The sequence below is a fragment of the Amblyomma mixtum genome, chromosome 3 (genome assembly GCF_055824585.1).
Source record: "Amblyomma mixtum isolate Tamu chromosome 3, ASM5582458v1, whole genome shotgun sequence".
NCBI classification, from domain to species: Eukaryota; Metazoa; Arthropoda; class Arachnida; order Ixodida; family Ixodidae; genus Amblyomma; species Amblyomma mixtum.
The window spans coordinates 404,473,154-404,498,954 of NC_143014.1; the positions used below are offsets into that span (position 1 = coordinate 404,473,154).

Genomic DNA, 25,801 nt, shown 5'->3' on the forward strand with positions numbered 1-25,801 from the left:
TAATAATTCTAACAAAAAGTATTATTTACATACAAGAAATAGTTAATAAATGGCAGCAAAAATAATTGGACGGTTCAATAGGGTTCCTAGGGGCTGGACGGAGATACGCCAAATTTGAAAAACAAAAATGCTCAAGATAAAAGAAGGTATAATAAGGGTAAATAAATCGGTTTTCAACTGAAGCATCAGAATATTACCCTGATTCAGCAGTTAAATTAATTAACAAGCAAAAAGAAAATGACAAAGAGCGGCAACGAGTGCCGAGGAGGCGCCAATGCTTTCGCATTCTCCCAGTGCGGGTCGCCGCAGTGATCTCTAAATGCTGGTGTAAGAAGATCTGATAGAGCTTCACTCAGAGACATTCTGAACCTGTTCAGCTTAGCACATGTCGTCGGTCATAATAGAGAATTATGAGTCTAGAAGCAGACGGCGTCTGGGTAGGAAGATCAACTGCAGCGTCCGTCTGTGATGCTTTCAAATCAGTGATTCGTAGCGTTGGCGGAATATGGTCACTGGCGCTAGGACTTGGGGTTCTAATCTGTGTTCAGAAATTTTTTTTCGTCACAAGATATTAATAAAAAGTGCTCGTTTCAAGACCTAGAAAATATATCAGTATCAATGAAAGAACCGTTTATTTTCTCAATCGATTTCAATAAATGCTCATTTCAAGACCTAGAAATTATATTAGTATCACGGAACAATTTCATGCATTGTAACTACAAGTACTTTTATTACAACAGCTATAGGGGACTTCTTTTCGGTGTTCTCTCATTCAGACTTCTGTAATCTGCATACATGATATACGACCAGAACCCTATCTGTGGGATATGACTGCAGAAATTAGGTGCGAATTTGAGGTAACAAACTTCTCTTTCAAAGACACCTCAAGATACCTCGAACTTCGTTTCCTTTCTGGGTGGAAAGTGGTGAATTTAATTTTGTCCCCTTCTGTCATACGTCGTAAAAAGCGCTTTTGTATGGGCCTCGACAAGAAAGCAGTTTATAATGGTAATTTTAAATGGTAAGTATAGCAGCTGTAGCAATTTGCTACTCTGCCAGTCGGGAGACTGCGTACCGTACGACAGCTCAAGAATTCAGCAGCCAATGCCCGACAAAGAAGACCCTCCAGCGGATGGCGGCGGCCGATTGTCATGGCGTCGCGGTTATGCCCCCGCACCTCCAGCAGTGGCATTGCAGGAGGCTTTCAGGTGCAAGAGGTTTAACCGCAGATTAACAGCATTAGCCGCGAATATGTCAATTGGCTGACGCCCTTGGCTTGAGGGCCTCCTTTGAGGAGCGTTTGCACCTGTACTCTTAAAGCTGTGCTGTAATCATTTAAAAAAATAAATTAATATATATTACCAGTATAGGAGATAAGTTGCGTTAGCGCACATAGCTCTTTTACAATTCATTTTCCTGCTCAAAATGGAATGAAAATAATGAAAATTTATTGTGAAAAGCCAGGCAAAACGATGTTTGGTTCCTAGGGGTTTAACGTCCCAAAGTAACTTAGGCCATGAGGGACGCCGTAATGAAGAGCTCTGGAATTTTGACCATCTGGAGTTCTTTAACGTGCACTGACATCGCACAGTACACGGGCCTCTAGACTTTCACCTCGATCGAAATTCGACTGCCATAGCTGGGATCGAACCCGCGTCTTTCAGTTCAGCAGCCAAGTGCCATAACTTCTCAGCCAGCGCGGCGGATCAGAGGATGACAAATAACATATAGCTAAGGAACAACTAAAGTGTCCTGCCACGCTAATACATACTAAGTTGAGGCTGTTAAAAGAATGACAACCCGCGGTACTTATGTAGAGCGGGGAGTTCACTCTAAAGGACTCATCTACTATCTGTTAAAAGAATGAAAATTAGAAGTGCTCCCACTAATATATTTGTTAGAATGGGCAATAAAAAAAGAGACCTTTTCTGGTCTCAACAGCGTGACGTCAAAGGGGCAAGGCCCAATGGGAAAAATCACCCACTTTTTCTTCTAAACTGGTTTTGCATGTGTCGATCATTTTCCCATCACCTTTCTTCTCCCGTTTACAGACCCCTTGGTATGAGCAGGGTATGGGCAGCACCTGCTGCCCCTCCCGGTCAGAAGGCACATGATTTGCCCGCCAAACCAGAGGCACCTTGCGCCGGTTACAAATGCCGGGAGATATATTTAAAGTTGACGTTTGCTTCTTCAGTTCCTACCTCAGCAATTATGGTAAGGTGCAGCACACAGAGGCTGCTATGGAGCGCTTCACCACGCTACTGCCGGAAGCGACTCTGCAATCTCGCGCGGGCGGCTAGACTCGACGCAAGGACTCGAGCCCAGCGTCATCGCAGTTCAGTAGTCGGGAAAAAAAAATGTCAGCGTGAAATGGCCGCTGCGCGGGCGACTACACGCAATTTTTTAACCGTGCTTCATAATGTGCGTTCGATGAAGTGTAGCTGTATCCTATCACAACTACGTCGCTTCGCGACGCGGTGAATCCTATATAAGTGTAATCAGAGGAAGAATTTCCGTTCATATTCCGCACCCTATGGCGCAACTGTTCCGTGATGCGGGGCCACTGGTTGCGAAAGGGAAGGAAGAGGCCCTTGATGAAGCGTGGCGAGGCCTTTTGTTGCGTGAGTCACACCATGCACTCACTTGTTCTCTATCTTTTCGAATCTGCGAGTCGCTCCGCGGAGTATGAAGCATGTTTGATAATTGTGTTTCTCGGAATTTCGCCCAGTGTTTGTGTGTTCTTAAAGCTAAGAATTGGAACTTGGACTGAAAGTTTTGTCACGTTACAGTGTTTTCTCCACGCGTCTTTGCAGGTGCGCACTGCAGTGCGCAATGCATGGAGTTTGGCTCTTAACGTTTGAGTATAATATTATGTGTGTACCACGACTAAATTAGGAGTCGCTTTTGAGGGTTGGTTTCATGTTGCCGGGCAGCAGTGCTGTCGAAGCAAATTTTGTAATTTCGTGGTGGGTGCAATCTGGATGACCGTTTGCCTCGCTGCGCTCACTCGAGATGTTCCGAACGTAGTTCTTGCACTGATTCTATTTTTCAGCTCTTCGTTTCACCAGTGCACGTCGTTTGCCACTTCCCATAAGGGAGTTCGTTCATTAGGCCCTCATCTCTTCCTCTTGGAGGACGAACCTTGGGCGGAACGAGGAATATTTACCTGATGAAAAAAAGGCACACACATAAAGTTACTACAATGCATAGCCAAGTGTGCCGTTAGAGAAGCATTTAATTGATGGCAATACTCGTGCCTTGAAGAGCAAACCGTGTGCCCATACACTCTTCTCCGCAAATGAAGCATATATCAACAAAAACACGAAATAAAAACACACAAAAAATTATGGGGCATCTAAGCAATTCTTGTGATGTGTAACTGCGAGAGCACTGCTTGTCGCTGAGTTCTTGACGGGGACTTGGGGGGGGGGGGGGTGTGAACGTTATTTCACTCCAGCAGCCTGCTTCCCACATTTCGCTGCGTCGCGATGGTCGTGTACTTCATCGGCAGTGAACTGCCGACTCCGCCGCCACGCTTTGCTGTCTCGCCTGTTGATGTAGACGCGAGCGATTCAACTTGACGATGAAGGCTCCATAACGTCGCAACCTCACTCACCGAAAGCTGAAGGCGAATTAACGGCGACAGTGGGGTCTTTCTCTTTGGTGTAATCTCTAGCCGCGTTTACATGAGTACGACAGAGCCGCATCGCATTTCCTATCCTATCTCGCGGAGGCGACACGCCAATGTTTGCATCCACCACATCAAGTCAGGCTGGACAGTCGCATCTCGGCCAGTGTCGGCGGCGGAGTGGGCTAGCCGCTGCCGTCTCGATTCTGGTCTGCTTTGTTGCAAGAGTGAGGGGTATTGTACAGCGACCTGAGGAATATGGACGGGCGCCCCCCAAAGCTGCTTCCATTCCATTCCATTCTCGGAAGGACAGCCGCATTGATGGTGATGACGTCACTCATGTGCGGCGTGTCTGTTATGCGTGCCTGAGGCCTGAGTGCTCCTCCCGTGACGTCACGACAAGAGGCCCAGAAGCCCAGAGTCGCCGCTACTTTTGGCGGAGCTTAAGGAATCGCGATTGGAATCAACTAGCAGCAATAAGCTTCCATTTATCACTCCAGATTTTTTCTTTTGTTAAAATACTGGAATGAATAGCAGACACTTTACGCGGAATTTATTTTGAGGCACTAGCCGCAAACCATCCGAGCAAAGGTTTTTTAAGCACCTCTATCGCATTGCGCTCTCTCAGTAGATGTTTTTCTTTATGCATTACTTGAAATGAATTTGCCATTGTTTAAAACTTTACCTTTTTTTCACCTAGTTTTATGAACCACAGTGATAATGAAGAATTAAACACTCTCAATTAGCTTCACAACTGCGTATGTGTATTTTTATTGGAGATACATGCATTTGTTCTAAGATCATATTTTAAATGAATACGATCCCTTGAGGTGCTTGGCTTAGAAGTATAAGACGGGCATCCCGGAAACTTTGATGGGATTGCTCCTGGGCGAAGGCGCAGATGCGAAAGTGGTGCAGTGGTGGTGCGCCCTGTAACCTCGTCGATGTCGGAGGCCTCTCGCACGGTGTCAGACTCAATGAAGTGAAGCTGGCAAGCCTAGAAGGACGTGTAATTTTAGTTTAGCAGCTGTAACTTGGAAAGAGAGTTTTCTTGAAAGGCTGCATTCGCTACCTGCAATGCTAACCAGCTGCTTAGTTTAAATACACTATTTTTTACAGTACATGCGCTTAAGCTTATCGTATTTTGCAAAAGTAACTATTCTTTGAAGAAGCTTCGAACATCTAAGCCCCGTTTCACATGCTGCGACTAGAACGAAAATAGTCGTCCTAGTCGGTGACGCCGCAGTGCGATTTTCGGTCAGTGCCTTCACATGCAACGCTGTACTCAACGAATTCGGTCGGCGTGACAAGCAGGGTTGCTAGATGTCTGCTTATGCAACCCGTGAATAAACACGACTGTAATGCAACATGGAATGTGTTTATATTATATTATTCATGCGTACTTTTAGATACCAGGTAACATTTCATATGTTTTTAGTAAAGTAAACAGTTTTGAATTATTCAAAAAGTACGGTGGTGCGCTGAATGAAACCCTTGAGACGTGAAAATAGCGCGGGCCACCAAGGCGTCGATATAACGCTTGGGCTCGCGCTGCTCGGGCTCTCCCCGCAATTTGGCAATGGCGACAGTCGGAATGTACGATCCCGAAGGCGTGCGCCTTTTGATACTCGAGGAGTACTACCTCCTCGAGAAAAAGAGTTGCTGATTGCCATGGACCCAGACAGCGTCTGTGAAGCGGAAGACGTCGACACGCCGGCGCTTTCCGCTTCCTTCGATGCCGAAAATCGCCGGCTCCTGTTGCTCGAGGAGTACTGCCTCCTCGAGAAGAAGATGTTGTTGGAGGGCCTGCCGACACCGAGGCGTTGGTGGGTGCGGCCAGTCTGGGAGAACAGGAAGGCGGAGTCTGAATTTTACACAGCCGTGAGTTGAGAACTTTTAATGCCGCCTTGTGTGTTTTTTCGCATATTTGCTGCTTGCTGAGTCTAGCCATAATCGTGGTGTGCAGATGCCACTCCTGATCTCGGGAGACCGAGATTACTTTCGGGGCAATTTCCTCGCTGGCGTCCCAGAACCCTCCTCGCATCGCCGCCCGTCCTCCTCCGCTCCCCTCCTCCTCCTCTTTTTTTCTTTCACGGCTGTTGCGCTCTTCGGTCTATTCCTCCGGCGAGTCTGCCTCCGCGCACCGCCGCCACGAATCTGCGCGTCTTCTGGACCACGCGGTCTGTGTTTAATATTTTTCATGTTTTATAGTTTAATTTCTTTATTATTTTGTTTCTTTTGATATTTGCATTTTTTTATTTGTTTTATTTCACTCACGAAACCCGTGCGTTCACTAGATGTGCCTTTTCTCTAATATTTTTCGTGTTTTATGATCTAATTTATTATATTTTTGTTTCTTTTCATACTCGCAATTTTTTCATTTGTTTCATTTCACTCACGAAACCCGCGCGTTCACTAGATCTGCCTTTATTCTTGCTCAAACCGTGTTCGTGGCGGCGACTACCATTGAACTGCCAAACGCCCTGGTTCGATTCCCAGTCTCAATAAAGTTTTTTTTTTTGTTTTCTTCGCCGAAACTCGAACACACTTGCTAGCATTCCCTGCTCACGGCAGTATGAGGCATTAAAGGCTTTCGCCTTAATAAAGCGATTCTGCTCGTATTTTCTTTCACAGCTGTTCTGCTCCTGGCGAGCTTCTAGGGCGTCTGGCTCGCGATTTTCGCGTTGCCCTTCGAGCCATTTGTGTGGCCGGCACGTTCCTCGCGCAAAGAAGGCGACTGCGCACGTACTTAAAATGGCGTTAAAGGGCGATTCACACGACGGTCCGTTCGCCCGCGGCCCGCGCACTACCTGGTCTCCTTCCGTGATATTCTCTCGTATTACCGAGACAAACGAATGGAATACGCGCCCCCCGCTCCGTCCCTCACCATAGCGCAGGCTGCACATTGGCGACAACTACAAACCCGGACTGCTCAATACCCAATACTGCTGCATGCCTGATACCCAGACCAATTCTCGTCATCATGCAAACTTTTGCGGCAAACCAGGCGCCCCTACGATTTACATCATTGGCAATAAACGTTTCCACCACCACCTACGTGTTCATGCGTCAGCACATTGAGAGGCGCGCTGACCAGGCCGCGGTCCAGAAGACGCGCAGATTCGCGGTGCGCGGAGGCATAGCCTCCTCTATTTTTTCTGTGCCTGGTCAAAGGCTGCTGAAGCGCCGTCTGACTCCGCCGTGTTTCTCCGCGGGGCGGCGCTGCCAGCCCAGGATGGATGGGCGTGCGCGTAGTTGCGGCCGGCTGCAGGGGCTTCGGCGGCCGCGGAATAAATGTGGCCTTTGCCTACTCCACAAACGACCAACTCGTCCTAAGCCATTACCAAAAGTATATAAAAGCAAACATTCGACAACACAAAAACGACGTCCGCAACTATGCAAGAAAGCGCGCAGTCCTCTAACCGAACATTCCTAAGACACACAATCAACATCGACGAAACCAGCACACTCAGAGCCGGAACAAGTTAGCAAAAACGCGCCTAATCCTTGTGCACTGAAATGCGCAGCAACCCGGAATAAAGCGGCGCTAAAAACAGATTTCGAATTAGCTGAATGAAGCCCGGCCGGCGACCGAAGCAGACGGCCTGTACAAGGCGCCGAAGAAAAACAACAACACAAGCAAAGCGACAAAATCAAACGTTGAATGCGTCAAATACCTCATTGCTAAAGAGGGGTTCAAGTTTGTTCTGACCAGAAAGTTTTCTTCGGACCCCATAGAGTCGTTTTTTGGCTGGTTAAGGCGGTCTGCAGGAAGCAATGATCAGACAGATGCTAGAGCGGTACTCGCTGGCGTAGAGGCCTTAAAAACTGGGTTAGTGTCTGCTTCCCAACACAGCAACGTAATAGAAACGGAAAGGCAAGCACTTGGAGCACTGAACAGTGCACAGAAACTTGCAGTCACCCAGCGCGCGGACGACTTTCCACCGGAAGCGAAAAGTCTCCTTGAAGACCTTCTCAGGACACAGAAAACGTTGCTGCCAGCGCCAGACACTGCAGCACTTGCGATGTTAGGAGGTTATTTGGCTCGCGTCGTTCAAGAAAAAATTGATTGCAGCAGCTGCAATGCTCTTCTCACGCGACCAGCCTCATCTGCGCCCAGTGACAGTTTGATCCGTCTTCAGGACAGAGGAGGCCTCCTTTATCCTTCAACGCAGTTTTTGTATGTTCTGTACGCCCTCAAGAGCTACGTCGAGGTGTTGCTCAACAAAAGACGGTTCTTATCAAAACCTCTGCAAGCTGCAGTCAACAATGCAGTTGAGGCTCTTGCAGAACATGGAGCACTGAAATGCGAGCTTGCGTCCAATGACCACCACAGCCAGCTTCTGAAACTCATCTGCGGAAAGTTTTTCCGCCCTGTTTTTGCGAACTATGCCTTATCGGTGACGGACAGGAACGATGTAGTGAAACCGCTGACATCAAAGCCTCTATCTAGAAAGATTTTGAAGCTGTGAAAACATTTTTGCATGTATGTTTTATTCTATATACGACAGTAAAATTTTTTCCATTCACTCATCTGCTTATATATTGGGTCAGATACGACCTATGCTAAGAATACGTGTTTTGTACAAAGAGGCACAGTAACAATTACCGTCGATATAGCTGTAAACTTAGGCATTCATCTCGGTACTGGAGCAACGTTCGATATGTATGCCCGGCCGCCGATTTCATATTTTCCTTGATGAGCAGCTTTTACTGAAGTACATGTGCACATGGCTTAACAAAAACAATTTAGCACTTTAACCATCGTGTCCGCACATCAATCTTACTAAACGGAGAGTAGTATACACAGTAGCAGAATTGCGCGCCGTCTTTTACGCTGCGTGCAACTCCTGCCGCGTCGTCTGCTCCATCCTTAAAGCCCCTCGATAATTTGAAAGTAGCGACACTCTCCTCCACTCCGGCGTTTTCCTCCTCGAATATCCTCGCCCGCCGGCTGCGCGCGCTGCACACGGCACGCTTTTTTGGCCATCGCTCGCTCGCCGTCCGGGCAGTTGGCTGACACATGCGCGCGCTCTTAAGTTCGCGCTTTTTCCACGCTCTGTTATTGAATAAAAACAGGAGAAAGACATGCGACACGCGTGACTACCACGAGCCACATAAATCAGCGTCTCGTACGCGCAATGAAAGTGCCAATTACGAGCGCTTGCGGCCCGAACAAAACCACTTGCTGCATACATCTCACATTCTTTTTGACTTTTCAATACCGTAAGTTTCAACACGTCATAGTATATGAAGCATAATATTTACAATATATGTGAACATTCCTGAATATTTTCAGCATACCAATGTTTAGTTAAATGTATATTCACTTCGAACTAATTATCGCGAAGTACAGTTTATGAAGTTGTTCACGCCGGCGCATTTGCTTCAATGGCCGTCCTAAAATTTTTCATTAAGGTTCAGAATGAGTTTGGCACCGCGCAGTGCACATGCAACGGCTTAATCGTTTTTGTAGTTGAGAATTTTCGCGGTGGCTTAAAAACGAATATGAACTTTTCATATAAGCATGAAACGACTTCAGCTCCCGCTGTCGGCGACCTTGAGGTGATGTCGAGCCGAAGATGAGAACCAAAGATCCGCGCACCGATTTTCCGTCATCCAAGGAAAGTGTCCGCACCCCAAAATTTGGCCCCCTCAACCACCGAAATTTGACCTTGTCCGAATTTCACCAAAATTGGTGTCAAGCCTAATTTTAATATGACCAATTCAATGGTGAGCTCCAAAATTAGGTGGGCTATCCCCAAAATTTGTCTCTCTGGACCCCATAAATTTGACGTCGTCCATATTTGACCAACATTGGGGTCCACCCTAATTTGACTATGGGAAACTCAGTGTTGGCTTCCAAATTTAGGTAGACCACCCCCAAAGTTTGGCACACTTGGGCATTTTCCGCCCACATTCTATTCCTTTTTAAATCCGCTTAGAGATGTTTCGTTAGGAAAGAAAAAAAACTGATAGCAACGACCGTGACAAAACCCAAGAGAAAGTTATAGGGTCTTAGCAATTTGGTCAGCCACAGTCAAGGCTATCCTAAAGCAAGTGCCTGACTAATATAAGCCTTGAGTATACAGTCACAATATGACGCACAGTTTTTAAGATGCAATGTTTTTTACAGATGAGTCGTGTAGTTTTACGCCGAAAATATTCATAAAAACCACGAATAAGCCAGCTGTGGACATCTGTCACCCGTTGGGTGCAGTTCTCAAAACAAAACACAGAAAACAAAAACATAATTAGGGAAATGAAACAGCTCAGATGTAGGCCTATAGTTTTTGAGCGGATGATGTATTCAACAAAAGGCTACGCGACCATGCTCAACTAAAGCAAATGATCACAAATTGTAGCAATGAATATACAAAAATGGCATGCATTGGATATTTACAATACTTGAGTAGATTCAGGCAAAGATGGAAAGCACTGAAGTTATTAAAAAATGAATTATTTATGTGAATGCAATATGAGGTCTTTTCCGAGAATGTGGCATTGATAATCTCACCTGGTAGAAGCGTAACGGTTCAGCAAAACAACAAATAAGCGTAGATCGTTAGACAAGTTGCATTCATAAAAAAATCTAGGTTAAATCTCGCTCGGGACATGCGCCGCATTACTGCGATTGTGCACCATTACCAGGGGTTCGAAAAATTTACCGCACCGCGGATACCGCAGCACGCATACCAACACTTTTGCTTCCACACTTGCTAACACATGCACACACATTGTATGCATCAGCCTCCGCTATTATAGCACGTTGAACGGAACCATGAAGTGACAACAATAACACGCATAACGACGCAAAATGATCAGTGAATTAAGTGAGGTTGTTGGCTTTGTGATGCGCATGCATGCAGTTTCAGTATACACAGTTGCTTGGAAGAAATGCACAGTTGCTCGCAGAGGTGGGCAGTCTTCGTCGGGGTAAAGTTCTTGCGGCCGATGTTGAGCAGCCGCTTTTTTCTTCTAATGGTGTCTTTCTTGCCGCTCGGAATCGCGAAAAGAACAAAGGCTTTTTCATGCCGGCTTGTGCACTGAAATGCGCAGCAACTCGGCATAGCGCTGCTCTAAAAGAGCGCGAATAACGCGAAGTGCAAGCGCACAATGCCAGGGAGCTCGGTCGTAGCAGCGGCGGCTGGCCAAAAAATGGCGCCGACAAAAAATGAAAACACAAAAAGAGCGAATTTTCCGCGCGCTTTTCCCGGAGACCGCCCGCGGAGCCAATCACCGTTGAGAAAAGCGCCGATGGGAGAGGTGAGAGAGGAGGATCGGCGAGGGTGCGCGGCGCGGCGGCATAGTTCACAGAAAGACGCTACTTTCAAATTATCGAGGGGCTTTACTCCATCCTGGGCTGCGCGCACCACTCGTCGGCAGCTTCGCGTACTAGCACGAACGGCGCCTAACAAGTAACAACGGCGTTTCCCGCGATTGAGCGGGCACGAAAAAAATAGAGGAGGCTATGGCGGAGGCAGATTCGCCGGAGGAATAGACCGAAGAGCGCAACAGCCGTGAAAGAAAAAAAAGAGGAGAAGGGAGAAAAACAGGAGGAGGAAGGGCGGCGCTGCGAGGAGGGTTCTGGGACGCCAGCGAGGAAATTGCCACTTTCGGAAGTTCTACCGGATGACGCCGGAGCGTTTCGAGGAACTCTATGCGCTGTTGGAGGATGCACTCACAAAAGATTACGCGACACGTGAGCCACTTCCTTCACGAATGAGGCTCGCGATCACCCTCAGGTTAGTGGCCATGGTGTTAGAATAGGTTAGGTGTGTGAACGGGCCGTCCCGCGTCGGAGAGCAAGTGGCGAGAGCGAGGAACGAGTTTCCGCCAGCCGCCGAGAGATGGCGCGGACCGTTGGTGGCTCAGTGGCTGCGAGCCCGCGGCACCCGCGTGTGTCAATGCTTGTCCGTCGTGTGCGTCTTTCATTTTTCTCGCTGTGCACGTGGCTTTCGCTGCTTCTTCTTCTTCTTCTCCACATGCTGCTATCCACGCATCGTTTTCTTCGATGGTGTATTCTGCGTTTGCGTGATGGGGAAAAAGTGCTTTGTGACCCGTTGCAATACGGGCTACAAATCCTGCAAGGAGAAGTTTTCGCTTTTTTCGGCGCCGAAAGACGACGAACGGCTGCAGCTGTGGCGGCGGGCCATACCAATAAAGGACCGAGCTCTGCAAACAACAGATTACGTTTGTGAACGACATTTTGAGCCGAGTTGTGTGTCCAAAACCTGGACGGCAGAGTACAATGGGCATGTGCTGCAAAGCGCACCACGACGTGCGTTGTTAGCAAAGGACGCGGTGCCCACGAAATTCCCTGATTGTCCTGCCTACCTTTCGAAGACTTCAAAAAGCAGAAAGCGACCCGCCGAAAGACAACCGCTAGAACCGAAAAAACTGAAGAGCGCCGAACCTTGCGCAGAAGTCTCAGAAGAAGGTAGCATGCGCTCCTCGTCGATTACAGCTGAGGCGTACAACGTGACAGCGGTTGAAGAAGAATCTGATTCCAACTCACCAACAGCGACGATATCAGTATTCGCAAGCTTGTTCGAAAACCCTCCACTCCATGCTCCACTCTCGTGCCTACCGTCTAAAGGCTGGAGTTTTCACCGACTCGAAATGGACAAAGTCAAAAGTGTTGTCTTTCTTCAACTAAAACGCTCCAGGAGATCTGCCAGCCAGTTGTCGTCGGATACCTCACGTGCTGCATCGGCGGACGACGTCACGTCAGACACTAATGAAGCAACGTGCTCGTGGGGCGCCATCTGTCCTGCTGCTTCTCTGATGGCTGCCAAGCTCGTCGAAATTAATGACAGAATGGAGGTGAGAGTAGTGGTGATGGGCAAAGTCGTTTCCTTAGAGGATTTGAAATGTGCAAGCTCTGTGAGATCTTTGGAGGACGTTAAAACTATTCTGGAGCAGGTAGACAAAGTAAGGCTTTGTACTGGAGGACCAAGCGCCAAAGAGTATCCTAAGGCTGAGCCGCAAAGTGCGTTTCTTGATTACGATAATAAATGGCGCCACAAGATATGTCCACTAATCCTCAATGCTGCTGAATCGGTTTGCCAGAAGTGCTCCAGTCTCTCAGACACATTCCGAATTCGCCAGAAGAGGCTAATGGACAAGCAACGCAAGTTGAAGCCTGGTGGTGCTCTTTTTTCTGCGAAAAACTTGCAAAACGGCGAAAAACTTGCAACGCTCAGGCGTGCGAACTATGCCCTCAAAAGATCCAAGAATCGCCTTTGTAACCGGCTGAAGATCCTCACTGCCGAGCTTAAGCAAGCCCGTGAGCGCCTGCAGACAATTTCTGGAGAAGACCTTGAAACGAAGCTTTCCGAAGCTGAGCTACCAGGAATACAGCTGACAGCAGTGAAAGAGTGTTTGGCAGCTGCCAAACTGGCAAATAAAAAGAGCAGGCGCTACACCGAAGACTGGCTTTTGCTGTGTCTGTTACTGCACATTCGCAGCCCATCGGCTTACTCCTTCCTTCGAGAAAATGATGTTCTACCGCTTCCTTGCGTCACCGCAGTGCCAAAGTACTTAAGTTTGGTGAGGGTGAAGTGCGTATTTGACACGCGATTTTTTGCCGCATTTAAGAAAAAAATGGCAACCAAAGACGAGTTCCAGCGACATGGGATTTTGGTGCTCGATAAAATGCAAGTGAGAAAGGAGATGAGAGTGCACTCGAAGTCAATGACTTATTGTGGATTCAGCGATTTTGGGGACAGTTCGCCGACCAGCGATGACCTCGCCGACTGTGGACTGGTCTTCACTTTTCGAGCATTTGGGGACCACTACTCACAGCCAGTTGCTGTCTTTGCGAGCAAGGGTCCTACAAAAGGGACGAAACTTGCACAGCTCATACTAAAAGCGATATTTCTCCTGGAGGAAGCAGGTGCGTTGGTCGATGGAATAGTGTGTGACGGAGCAGCTACTAATCGCCTAATGTGGAAAGAGTTTGGAGTGAGTGGGGCTCTTCGGCACACCAAACACTTCTTTACTCATCCTGTTGACAACAAACGCAGTGTTTTTGTTTTTTCCGATGTGCCTCACCTCCTCAAATGTGTGCGGAACCGCTTGCATCGACAAAAGGTTTTGGTTGTTAACGGTGAACGGGTGCACTGGGAGCACTATGACAGACTGTTTGTTGAAGATTCCAAGCAACCCGGTCTGGCACGTGTATGTCCTAAAATAACATTTTCCCATATCAATCCAACGAACACTGAAAAAATGCGTGTCAAGCTGGCGACCCAGTTGTTCAGCCGTAGTGTAGCAAAAGGGTTGGAGTTTTATTCGAGGAGAGGCACGCAACGATTAGAAAACGTGAAAGGAACGATGGAGTTTACCATGAAACTCAATGACCTCTTTGACGCCCTCAATCGAAACTGCCCGCAAGAAGGTATTACTGTAGGGAGCAAAGATCTGCGAGTTTTAGCTTCTTCATTGCATTGGCTAAACAGGTGGGAGCAAGATGTACTATCTGGAAAGATTTCCCGTGCAAATTGCCTCACCGAGCAGACCGCAGAGGGTCTGCGCGTGTCAATTTTATCTGCACTGGAGCTGTCTCGGTATATGCTTAAGGAATGTGGGTTCAGCTATGTCTTGACGGGCAAGTTCAACCAGGACGTGCTTGAACGTTTCTTAGGAATAATTCGCCAGGCAGGCGGCCAAAATGACCACCCCTCTATGCCCACTTTCCTGCAATTGTATAACATGCTCTCGGTGTACAGTTTGCTCAAGCCGCCAAAGTTTGGCAATTGCGAAGTCCAAAGCGCCAGTAATGCACATGCACTAATACTGAATGATATTAAGCTTGCGTTCAAGGCTGACACCGAAGAAAAGACACAGCTTCAGCAACTAAAACAAAAGCTGGATGGCTTAGTCGACGCGGAAGCTGAGTGTGAAGACGTTTTTGATCATGTGTGTACAGAGCCAGAGGTTATTGACTGTATAATTTATTACCTCGCTGGTTTTATGTGCCGAAAACTTACGAAGAGTACAACATGCTCAAAATGTAGAGAGTGCCTTATAGGAGAAGCTACTGCACAGTCTCTAAAAGAAAGTGCTCTAGTTCAGTGCAAAACTCGAGGTGGACTGTTGCACCCGAGTAGGACCATCTTCCACCTTCTGCAAGCAGCCGAGGCTGAATTTCAGAAGAATACTTTTCATAGAAATGTCTATGAATTGACAGTAGAAAGCATACTAGAAAGCTACCATTTTTCTTTTCCCTGTCCGGAACACAAAGAAGAAATTATGGCAGGCCTTCTGCATCACTATATAGCAATGCGAATGCGACAGGTCTGCAAGCAAAGAAAAGCTGATGCGAAAAACAAAACGCAGCAGCTGCGAAAGCTTGCTAAACTTGTTTAATGCGTGATTTTTTACTTATCTGTGTTTTTTGTGTGCCAGATCTTTTTTTGTGAACTAAACAGAAGATAGCATAATGTAGCCGGATCTCATGCAAACTTTTGATGCCAAAATTTGCGCAAACCTGTAGAATGTGGCCTTTTTTGTGATTGCAGATATGTGTGTGAAATAAATGTTCATGTAGCATTGTGTTTTTTTTTCAGAGCATGAACGCAATATTCGGCGCTCGAAAGCTACGCAGAAATTCGCACATATAACAGCTGCAAGCGAAAACACGAGAAACTCGTTTCCGGACGCCAACTTCCAGATGTGCCGACAGTGTTTTGCATAATCAAGCGCAACACCGCTCGCATTATAGCTTAATATGAGGACAGGCTATTAGGAGCACTTTCAGACGTATCGCAGAGTAGGTGCTGTTACAGCCCGCATCAATTCGAAATTTCAGTGCGAGCGAGAGCGAACAGCCCTTATTTAGTGGCGTACGATTTTCACGGCGAGCATTTAATACAAAGCGCCAAAAGGGGTTAGGTTTATTCCGACTAAGGCAGAATTGGCTGTGATAAAATAATGCAAGTAGCCAGCAGTGCGCGCGTTCACCCTGTCCGTGCTATACTCGAATCCACGCAAGTCTACCCGCGCGTTTACGGGCGCTGCGCCGTCGAGGGCCCTAAGGCCCCTAAGGCCCCAAGTTTGGCGCGCCGCCTGCCGGAGTGCAGGCACACTACGAGCGCCGGCGCGCCGCGCCGGCGAGACTCGTTCGTACACCTAACCTATTCTAACACCCTGTTAGTGGCTTTACTGCGTACAAGTTCGTGGGGTGTCTGTACGTCTGCGGCCGATTTATGATGTCAAATTCTTGTTCGCATCCCAATAATTCTGTCATTCCTGCAATCAGTAGTTGTGGACTTGGAAGTCTGAAAAGTCACCGCACATACCAGAACGGGCAAGCGGTCATGTCTCTTACCTTGTTGCCACATGGCATTCGTAAAACTGAGCTGCAATATCGGGGCAAAAACTGTGTTTTTGACAATCGCTTCGGTAGGCTAACTATTTCATTGGAGCGACACAGTTTTGAGAAAAAGAATGTGGAAAGTTTTTCTAAATTTGGAGGGACTGCTCAGTGCCATAAATCTTGCATTAACTTTCTTCACCTTCTCTTCCACTTTTGTCTTTTAGGTACTTGGCATCGGGGATGCATATGCAGGAGGTGGCATTGTCCTTCAGGGTAGGCATCTCCACAGTAGCCGGGATCATTCACTTCACATGTCGGCTCCTGTGGAAGGTGTTGCAACCTCTCTGCTTAAAGGTATGCTTTATGGCATGTATACCTGAAGACTGTAGTACATGCTTTCGTGATCATGCATGCATATTTTGGGGGATGATGGCCACATGACCCATGCTTTCTTCCTTCATTTCGTGAGGAAATTGGCAAGTAATTACTGCAGACATAATTCAGTGGTTCCAGTTGTACAAAAGCTCCCAGGAATGTGTGATGAGGGGTCAGTGGGCATGGTGTGAAAAAAAACAAACTAAAGAGTGCCAGATGAGCGTAGGCTTTTAACTGAGAAACCGGAATGCAACGCTCGTCCTGTCTACTCTGCCTTTGTTTAGCCTCGTACAGCAGTTTTGTTTTCAGTTCTACAGTACTGCTATGGGAAGTGCCAGAAGCCTATGCAGCTATGAGTGTTTACGCATTGCATGTCTATTCACTTTTTTAAAACATACAAATTTTAAGATACACTGAAAGTATTAAATAAAACAGCATTAATGAACTTGTGTAATGCAGATGAACAGTGTCGTTATAATGCTGGTGCAAGAAAACTGTTTAGTCTTGCTGTGTTAACTTGAGATCTGTGTTCAATATACCCTTGAAATCTCCATTAGCACTTGAATTTATAAATATACCATCACTGCCTCCATGTAACAATCTGATCTCTTACACCACCCCCGCTCATAAATGTGCATCTGATGGCATGGCAAATTTTTATTTCAGATGCCAACAACTGAAAAGTGGTGCGAAATTGCGAATGGTTTCCACCAAAAGTGGACTTTTCCCCACTGCGTGGGCGCAGTGGATGGAAAGCATGTACAAATACAGGCGCCACCCAATTCTGGAAGCCTGTACTACAACTAAAAGGTACTACCAGTGCTTTGTTAGGTTTCAGCAATAATGCTTATTGTTTTGGTTCCTTGCAGGGCACATACTCCATTGTGCTGATGGCGGTTGCCGACAGTAACCTTAAATTTATTATGGTTGACGTCGGTGGCTACGGTCGGCAGAGTGACGGCGGCACACTAAGTGCATGCAGGTTCGGAAATTGCCTGGAGCGAGGTGTTCTTGGCTTGCCAGCCCCCAAGCAACTTCCCGGCTCTGCAGTTGTCGCACCCCACGTATTTATTGGGGACGAAGCCTTTCAGCTTCGACCTGATTTCCTCAGGCCCTACTCTGGCAGGTGCCAGGAAGAAGAAAAAAGGGTCTTCAATTATCGCCTGAGCCGGGCAAGGTAAATTATGGTCTGAAATGCTGTTCTCAGAACATCTATCAATATATGCTATTTATTTCCAGGAGGTGCGTCGAAAGTGCATTTGGTGTGATGGCCTCGCGTTTCCGCATTTTTCGGCGTGTCATCAACCTTAAGCCGGAAAATGCGGATTTTGTGGTGTTGGCAACATGTGCATTGCACAACTTCCTCACCGAGGACGCCTACTACATCGATGGACAGTACGTGGACCACGAGGACCACTTCGGTAACGTAACCGAAGGACAATGGCGCTCTACGCTGGCAGCTGATGGAGGCTCAGCGATGCTGGGCCTGCAGCCTCCTGCTGGCCATAATTTCTCTAGGGCAGCAGCTGAAGTGCGAGACATTTTTTGCTCTTATTTTTCTAGTGCTGCCGGTTCTGTACCATGGCAGCGTGCATTTGCCGGGTTGCGGCCATAAATAACATCTTGTTAACAATAAAATTTCGATGGAGGCGAAATTCTAGAGGCCCATCTACTGTGCAATGTCAATGCATGTTAAAGGGCCCCTGCCCACCCCATGGTCGCAAACACTCTCTACCTCACTTTGAGCGAGCCTCCTCTCCTTCCATTCCCTCCTCGAAATTTTCCCTCCCGCTCCTCGTCGAGTAGGATCGGCAAGGCAAAATCACCCCTTCTTTCTCCAATGTAAGCCGGAGGCGTGGTGTCTGTGGAGTGCGTCACAGGGCTACGTCATGGCCCCGCCTTCAATAGAATTCTTTTCTTGGTTTTTCCTGCTGGGTCTGTTCGAGGGGAGGGGGGGGGCGCTGCGGGCGCGCACACTGAACGATCGAGAGGCGCGATCGGCTCGACCACCTAGACTTGTTAGCGAGCGCATCCTTTCATACATCTGTTTGTCATTCCCAGTTAGCGAGCCACCTTTTCATTTTTTTAGGCCTCCCCATCGCTTCACGAGCGGAGGGGCGGAAGTCGGTTCTGTTCGAAACACACGGCGAAGTGCGGGCCCGGCAACCGCCCGTTTGCTTTTCATGTGTGTTTGTGTTCTGTGTGTTTGTGTCTTTTCTCCGCTTCGAAGCCCATGTCGTTCATTGGAGTCAAGGCGTATGCAAGATGCATGAAGGATAAGCGGTGTCTGTGCGGAGCGGTCAATTGGGCGAGCGAGGGAAAGGCTCTGCTGCACTACTAATTAAAACCTTGTTTTGGGGGGCTTGCATAGAAGAAAAAAAACTTAGAAGGGAGCGCGCACGCAGAGCGTCTCGTGACGTGATCACGGCGGGGGGGGGGGGGCGAACCAACTCTCTCAGTTTTACTATTTTTTTACTTTTTATGGCTAGGGTTCAAGGCTGTCGCCGCACGCTCCCTCCGCAGTTTTTTTTTTTGTTCCTTCATGCGGGTTTGTAGGCATGAGCCAGAACAGAAGGCGCTGCGGAAAGCGTTGTGCAGACGACGCGACGCCAAGGCTACGCCCAACCTTCTCCCGTCAGTCAGAACGATGCACCAATGGAGTGCCTTTAGCGAAAGTAACCCCCATGACGTCAACGGGGTTCAGAGTAGTGGGACGGGCCGTTTTTGTTGAAGGAAAGAACGAGCGGGCTTAGATTTGAATTTTCGCAGCTTTTCGGGGCGCGCATGGCTCTAGTATTTTGCAGAGGTTATCTTCGATGCCTCATCTATGCAGCGGGCTTGTTTTTCAAAAATGTCCGGACCCCGGGCAGTGGCCCTTTAAGAGAACCCCAGGTGGTTTAAATTTCCAGAGCCCTTTCACTATGGTGTCCCTCATAGCCCGAGTTGCTTTGGGACGTTAAACCCCCATAAACCTATTTAATGAGGATCTCTCTCTCGGGTTTTATACTTTCGAGTGATGTACTGGTGGATGGCCGGCATCGTACCAGTAAAAGGGGGACAACCTAACTCTTTAACTATCGACCAATTTCTATCTCCTCTTCCTGTTACAAGTTACTTGAACACATAGTTTCTATCTTGCTGAAAATAATATTTTGTCACCTGTGCAGCAAGGTTTTCGAAAAGGTTTATTGGGGGTTTAACGTCCCAAAGCAACTCAGGTGATCAAGGGACGCCTTATTGAAGGGCTCAGTAAATTTCGGCCTCCTGGGGGTCTCTAATGTGCACTGACATCGCACAGTACATGGGCCTCTAGAATTTTGCCCCCATCGAAATTCGACCGCCACGACTGAGATCGAACCTGCACCTTTTGGGTCAGCAGCCGAGCACCATAACCACTGAGCCACCGTGACAGTCTGTGTTGTAAAGTGTAGAGTTCATCACAGCAATCTCGTTTCTGTACAAGGGCAATAAGGAGCACTGGTGTGCACATGTTCTCAATATGATCCTTTTATCAGGAGTAATGCCATGGTGCTTTCTTGAACTTTCATTTTTTAAGCTATGGCTATGATCAATGCCAATAACATGGCTACATTTTTGTCTGAGCCCTGCGTTCAAATGTGGGACCTGTTTTGGTTGCTTTGTAGACGTCTGCTTGCTCAGTACTCATTCATTGTGACTGCTGTATAACACAATGGTAGATGTGCTCGTGTATATAGTGTATATAATGTGTACTTATGCATGTTCGCATTATTTGTCTGACATGTGTGAAGGGAGCGACGATTTGTTTGTTTTGTGAATATTTGTATGCATATAGATTATACTTGTGGAGTTGTACCTATTCTCTATCCAGTGTTTGCCTATTCCTTGTATTCCCGTACCACTTAAGTTGAGTCTGTCATTGCCTCTGTCTATAAGGAGGTGCGAGCTTGTCAAGCCGCCCATGAGGTATATGTGTTAACAAAACCCGCATGTCGACCACCAAAAACCAAACTCTTGGGCAGCAGACCATAAAGGGGCTCTTTATGAGCTCTGCCTAGCCAACAATGATGTCCTGAATGCTAGCGGTGCAGGCAGATCATTTTATCCTTTGTTGCTGTGGGAGCAAAGCAACGAAAGGAATTTTACAGCATTTCATTAATAATGTGCACTGTCATCAAGGGCTCCAATGCAAAGAGCCATGGGCAGCTTACCTCTGATGACAGTGAAGTTGCACTGTACAATTAGACCGAAAATAGTGTTTGTTTTTTTGTCAGAAAGAAATAAATGCCTCGAATTATCCCCCACTATTCCTCGGAAATAAACGAACACTGCAAAAAGCACAGCCTAGTTAAGTGTGAGCAACACCTCATTGTGCTCCTCAATAGCATAATCAGAAACCATGGCTAGGCTACGTAAATGCAGTGGGCAGTCTCTTCTCTTTTTAAGCAATTGAAACAAGATGTTTGTGACTGTAATGTCCTGGTAGCTCGGTTTTCTTTGTCTTTGTCATCAGTGTGCCACGTGTGGTCACCAGGTCTCATTCATGCGTCTTTTGTACCAAAAAGAGGAAGTGCTACTGTGTTTTTCTCTCTTTTCCAGTGCAGATAATATTGTCTTGAAATAGGTTGCAACACAGGCATAATATGCGAAAAAAAAAGAAAGCCTGTTTCAGCTGTTCCCCCTGAACACACGGCATTGAGTAAAGCACATTCATACTATTGTTCTGTGAGCCCTACAAGGTAATAACTTGCCATGGCTTCTTTGCTCCATCTTTTCTTTTCAGAACTGCAGCACAGTGAAATAAATGTGGTGCCATACATACTGCATCTCTTGACACTTATTTATATTCTGATGTATCAAATGTTTAGGGGAATTCCCCAAGGTGGAGTAAATTTGTAATAAGGGAGTAATTACTCATTGACATCCACCTGAGCGCAGCCATAGAGCTACAAAGGAAAGCTATACAGCTTTCCTTTGTAGCGGTATGGCTGCGCTTGGGTGGATGTCAGTGAGTAATTACACCCTTAACACTTATTTATTCTGTCGTTATCATCAAGTAGTAAAATGAGTAATAAATAATCAGTAATAATGGTAATAAATAAAAAAAAATAACGTAATAAATAAGTAATAAGGGTGTAATTACTCACTGACATCCACCCAAGCGCAGCCATACGGCTACAAAGGAAAGCTGCATAGCTTTCCTTTGTAGACGTATGGCTGTGCTTGGGTGGATCTCAATGAGTAATTACACCCTTATTACTTATTTATTCTGGATTTATCATCAGGTGAGTGGGATATACTCCCTGACTGTACTGCCCTACAATGTTCAGAAGTTCCATTTGCATATGGTGTCTCATATTGTTTGGTACAGTTGCCACATATGGCTTTAACGACAGCAAGAAGTGTTCGTCTGCATCTGCTGGCCTGTGCGCCAGTAATGCACTGCGAACAGTCGCAAGCTGTGCATTCACGACATCGAGCTCTTCCCGTGCTTTCCTCCGCTTTTTGGGCTGCGGCGGGCCATTCCCTGCAGACTGGCTCGTCGTGCCTTCATCTTCATCCACAGCCACAGACTGAGAGGTGCTGGGCTGCGGCACTTCAGGGCACAAAAAAAATGTCCTGGAATGAGGCTGCTGGTGCTGAATCTGCAGCTGGAGACCCTAGTCGTGGGTGGTCTTCGAGCGCTTCTTGCACGGCCACCACCTCCATGCTGCTGTGTCCTCTGCAGGATGGTCACATTACGTAAACATTGAGCACTAAGAGAATGTAGTGATAGATTTTCACAGCAGCACTGCGAATACACCTGTGACTCTACTGATCACTATGTCGCAAACCTGGCATTCACGAAATCGAAGCTGCAATGAAACTGCACAAACTAAATTGAGGCATTACATTGAACAGTTATTGTGGTGGATGAACAATACACCCTGAGAAGCAGTACATGCAACATTAATTTTTTTCTGTGAAAATGATGCCTAAATGTTTCCGCTCGAAACTATCGCAAACAAGTAAAATGAAATGTGGGTGGGAAAGTTGCACTGGAGTAATACTTACTGACGTACTTCCATCTGGTCTTTTAAAAATCGCATCCTTTCAAGGTGCACCCCGCACCTGCTCTTCGGCAACGCTCCAGCGCCACTCCTTGAATCACATTCGAGGTCTCTGAGCTTCCTCCTATATCTGTCTTTCGAATTTCTCCATCTCTCCTGGGCACAATCAACTGTAACTGAAAAATGTATGAAAGTTAGCTACAAATGAAGCTAGTTATCTGATTTGAAGTATGAACGCTTTCTCACATGCTCCAGAAATTGTCTAGTACGTTCCCAAGTTGTTTGTGTAAAACAAAACTGACAGAACTACACTCTATTAAAAGCAGCAAAATGAGCCAAGTATGACTAAGAAACATTCCCATATCCGTTTCTTGGTTTCGGCGAGTGCTTGGTTCCTTCATATTTTGAATGAATATTCAGTGATATTCCCCTGAACGTGCCTTCACTTCAGCGAGTGAAAATGCATACCACAATAAATAGTGACAGCACAAGACAAAACTTGGACGGGTTTGGTGCCGGGATAAGGCTATTTCGACGTTTGAGCACACAAATGTTGGCAAAGCTGCCACAGTAACTTCAAAGGTCCAGAATGATTCCGGTCACTTGAGTGCCTTTATAGCGAACCGACAGTCCACAGCACGCGACTATTTTTCCATTTCGCCGCCACCTGAAGCCGTAACACAAACTCGGAGGCATTCGTCTCGCGCTGAGCGGCAAAATTTACGGTACTTAACCGGGCACAGTCGTGTAGTCCCAATTCGTGAACAAGACTGGGTGTCATTACGCTTACTGTCAGTTTTCTTGTTTAAGGATTAGAAATTTTACTGAAATGAGAGCCCACTCTGTGCACGTGGTTGGCCTTCGCAGTGTGTAAACAATTATAAGGCCTGAAAAAATATGCGAGCAAAAGACGTTTTCGATATTTTTTTTTGAGCAGGGCACAGTATACTATGGTTCAATGGCGTTTTTATGTTCCCGTTAAACAAAGCAGTGCAGAGTACCACTGTTTAAAACGCCGAGAATCCGCACGTGCAGCTGCGTGCATTGAACATGTTGCCTGCGTCGACCTTCCGAGCCGGCTATCGTTTATTGTCAAACAAAGGGCGGTGCAATCACTCATGATCAGAAATTCGACATTACAATTAACAGCGCTAAGAAAAAACATACTAAAATAAAAATGGACCAAAAGAAGTGGTACTCACCGTTGGGGTCGATTGATCGCAAGGCGTCTCTAACCTCCTCCCACAGCCCAGTTTTGTTTGCATTCTTTCTGTACTCATTCGATTTCACGTTCCACAAAAGTGGCCGCCTCTCCACTTCATCGATGAGAAGTTCATTACAACACGCGCGCGTGCCTTCAACACCTCGAGGAGCAGACATGTTCTTGTGCCCACGTGCGCGCGCAACAACCAAAACACACTTTGTGTTTGCCGCTGCATCCGTTCTGCTACACGTGACCGCACGTGACATGACATAACGATGCTTCCCATTGGTCAGTCGCAGCGCGATCACATGACGCTGCGTAAGGATTCCAACCGGACGGAACCGCTGCACGGAATGTGTTGATGATGTTATGACCCGCGTGTTTTTAGATGCAAGGCAATATTTCGTACGTTCTGATTAGAATAAACAGTTTTGCTTACGCCGCGGGAACAGCTCCCACGTGACCCCACGCCGAGACGGCGCGTGACGTCACGTCACGTGCCGTCTCGGCGCTGCCCATTGGTCAGTCGCAGAGCGACGCTGCGACTGAATTCCAACCGGACGGAACTTGGTCGCAGGCCGTCTGCGGCTAGACCGACGGCCCTCTCCAGTCGCAGACCGACCTAGGGTGCCTCGATGCGCGCGCGCTCCGTTGAGGGTGAAGACAACTGCGTCGTCTGCTACGGCGGCCGCCATTGCCATGCCCACTTCAAAGGCGCGGGGCGTGCTCCAACAGGCTTTGTGCACTTCCTGCTGCAAAAGCGCGCTTGTCTTCGCGACCAAAAGAAAACACACCTGCGTTTCGCGCCTTTTCTAATGAAGTGGCAACAGAATAGGCTTGTAAGGGACAACTGTCCAAATATTTTAAGATTTGGACGGTCGTTTCTCCTCGCACACGACGACTCGGGTGCTGGATTGGAAAGAGTTCATAGAGCGCGCTAGGAACCTAACTGCAGGATTAAAATAAATAATAACAGCAATATCGTAAGCAGGTAGATTTCATTCAATCACTCAATTGTTCAAATAATTAAGAACGCTCCAATAAGTGATAGTAGGTACCAAGAAAAGCCTATGCAGAATGCACTGAAAAAGTGAAGCTTTATTTTCGCATGGATGACTAATCGACCAAATTCACTTTTTCTCAGCTGTTATAAAATTTTTAGGAGAGTACAACTAATTTTATTTGTAACAAGCTCAGGGGCACAATTATGCCATGTGTACTATAAGCGGCTTTCCGCGCATCTCATATCGAGCAATGAATTCAGGAAGGTGGCATCACCGATGTGAGCTGCAGTCGGCAGACTGTTACGGCTGTCGCTACACGTTTTAATGCGAGTGCAGCTCTCGCATTCCTTGGCTCGTTGTGCGAAAAGCCCGCCGTCGCCGTGGCAAGAATGCGTGCCAGGAATGCGCGGCAGGGCTCCCTCCCTACAATTAACCCAGGGGGGGGGGGGTATTACGAGTGTATTGTCACCACGGGGGTGACAATGCACAAGTTTAAACCTGTCGGCATGGTGAAGGCAGGAGCGAGCAGACACGGGAATATTCCTGCAGCTACCGAGTGCATTAAAAGGAAAATCCCCGCGGCCAACATCAGCTGGCCTTCAGTTTTCGGAGAGCGAGGTTGCGGTGCTATGCCGTCTTCACCATCTGAAGTTCAATCACTCGCGTCCACATCATTACGCGAGACAGCAAAGTGTGGCCGTAGGCGGCAGAGCATGGTCGTCTCGCTTTGTCGCGACCTCATAATCAGCAACTTTCAGAACCTCGCAAAAATTACGTAGCCGCACTAAACATTGCAGTAGCATTTCGCCGCAACCCTACATTCAGCGACAAGTAACGCTCTCGCATTTATACATCACAAGGATTGCTTAAGTGCCCCCATAATCGACATGGACTACGCTTTTCCTTTACTTTACTATGAAGGAGAATTGTTTGCGCCATTGTGAAGAGATTTCATGTTCATTGTTTCAAGTTAAAATGCAGTCAGTGAGTCAGAACAGCAGGCGCACCAAAAACAGGCCTCAAACTTTTTTCAGCGAGAAAGTCTCATTCAAAGGAAAATACCCGAACAACGCCCTTTTTTTTCTTTTTTGCAGTCCATCTCGTCGAGTGAATGCGGGCATTTTTGTTTTCTTAGAAGGTGCGGAACTTTCCGGGCAGTGATACTTGTTCTGTGAGCAATCTAATTTGCTCCCAAATTCGCCACACAGTCCCTGTGCACCAAGTTGCTAATCCCCAGCG

At 47.2% G+C, this 25,801-nt stretch overlaps 2 pseudogenes; one reads left to right on the top strand and one right to left on the bottom strand.

The window, feature by feature from the left end:
- Positions 1-5,222: 5,222 nt before the first annotated feature.
- LOC149357453 (uncharacterized) lies at positions 5,223-17,005 on the top strand (annotated as a pseudogene).
- A 4,685-nt stretch (positions 17,006-21,690) lies between these two features.
- LOC149357454 (uncharacterized) lies at positions 21,691-23,734 on the bottom strand (annotated as a pseudogene).
- Between the last annotated feature and the right edge of the window lie 2,067 nt (positions 23,735-25,801).